The sequence below is a fragment of the Schistocerca cancellata genome, chromosome 6 (assembly GCF_023864275.1).
Source record: "Schistocerca cancellata isolate TAMUIC-IGC-003103 chromosome 6, iqSchCanc2.1, whole genome shotgun sequence".
NCBI classification, from domain to species: domain Eukaryota; kingdom Metazoa; phylum Arthropoda; class Insecta; order Orthoptera; family Acrididae; genus Schistocerca; species Schistocerca cancellata.
Genome location: NC_064631.1, coordinates 212895918 through 212897972, shown reverse-complemented (window position 1 = coordinate 212897972; position 2055 = coordinate 212895918).

Genomic DNA, 2055 nt, shown 5'->3' with positions numbered 1-2055 from the left:
TGAGTAGCTGATGTGAAATTAACGATAAATTTAGCATCAAAACTAGGGACCACGAAGTAGATGGACTGGAGGAATTCTACTAGCTTGGCAGCAAAATAACATACGATGGACGAAGCAAGGAGCACATAAGAGTATACTATTAGCCTTCTTTTGGCCAGGAAACCATCTCTTTCCTGAGCACGTGGAAGCAAACTAGCTCAGGAAAGAGATGATTTCCTGAGCAAAAGGTGGCTAATAGTATCAAACATAGGCTTTATAATTAGAGTAAGACATTTCTGAGAATGTTCATTTAGAGTACAGCATTGCATGGAAGTGATAACGGACTGTGAGACAACCGGAAAAGAAGATAATCGAAGTGTCGTGATATAGGACGACGTTAAAAATTGAAGGAACAAATAAGACAAAAAATCAGAAAGTTTTCCACAGAGTTGATAAGGAGATGAATATGTGGAAAACATTGTCAAGTGGAAGAAGCAGGAAGATATGCCATATGTTAAGACATCAAGAAAAAGCTGCCACGGTATTTGAGAGAACTGCAGAGGGCAAAAATTGTGTGTGTGTGTGTGTGTGGGGGAGGGGGGGGTGTATATTGAAATAATCCAGCAAATAACTGAAGACATTGGTTGCAACGTCCTCCGTTATTTGCTGCCCACTAGAGGATTGTGTGATGGGACACATTAAACAAGTCTAACGACCTAAAAGGAAGGAACACTTTTTTAAACACCCATTTTATGTTTTGGGTTTAAAACACTGATTTCTTCAAAATTTTTATTTAAATTCCTTATCTTATCTCTTTTTCTATCACTCTCGCTTCTCGATTTCATCTTCATTATGTGTCTCCCCTACCGCATCCACTTTCCCTCTCTTCTCTCTGTCTATCTGTCTGTCTCTCTCTCTCTCTCTCTCTTTCTCTCTAAGACACACACACACACACACATACATACACTGACAAAGAATGAAAATGTTAAATGTGTTGACACCAAGTCCTGCGCCTGAGAAACGGTCACCAAACATTCAAAATTTGCTCCCCACTGGACAAAGTAAATATGACAAACAAATGATAGTAAGATGACACTTTCTAATGAATGTGGGTACTTAAGTTTTCCTATATTTCGGTTTGCATTTTAGATCTTGTGATAACAGGTGACAGTGACGTGGAAAAGGGGGGGAAACCTTGTATGCAAGCAAAACACGCAAACAAAAAATAAATATTGGGCTGAAATATTGCTACTCTTGCGAAAAAGTGTACAAAAATAATTACGCACTCAAGAAAGAAACATTTTACGACTACTTTACACCCATAAGTTGTAAGCTTATAAAATGAAAGCAACCTACACAATACTGTAGTTAAAATTAATGCAGTTTAAAGTGACACATCACATCAGTTTTTAGGCTTAAAATAAAAACCGAGCGAAAATTTTGTATAATCTTTTGCAGAAATTAAACGAGACGTACAGTACCCCCTCAGAGAGCCATGCTTATTAAAGTGCCTCTTCCGAGACAGAGAGGTGCGCCGTATCTGTATCGAATTCGCCCGGGGGATTAACGATGGAGTTCGGTGAGCCTGTAGGGAAGCAGCCTACTCACGCCGTATAAAATTCGCATCAGTCTTTCCATTGTGTGCCAGCCTAGTCCGCTGTAACAAGCTCTGACGTCATAAATGTTGCGCAATACTTTAAAAATCAAGTAAATAACCTGAAACGTTTATAGCATGTCAGGAGTAATACTAAATCAATATGTGTTGAATATCAGTTCAATAACTTTAACCATTTCGAAATTTGGACGTTTTTCTGTAAAAATCATTGGCGCAACAGAAAAGAGCTAGAAACTTAAAAATTTATACTTAGATTCCTTTTTCATAATAATTTAGTAGAAACAGTATTCTGGATCTCACAAATTAAAATTTTAGTTGAAATTCATGATTTTCTGGTTTTTGTCTTAAAAATTAAGGAAGCAAGATAGATTAAGTAGACGAATAAATAAAGCTAGGATGTTTAAATTTAAGTAGAAGGGAGATCCGCTATAAAGATCTGAGAAGTTCCAACTGAATAACAA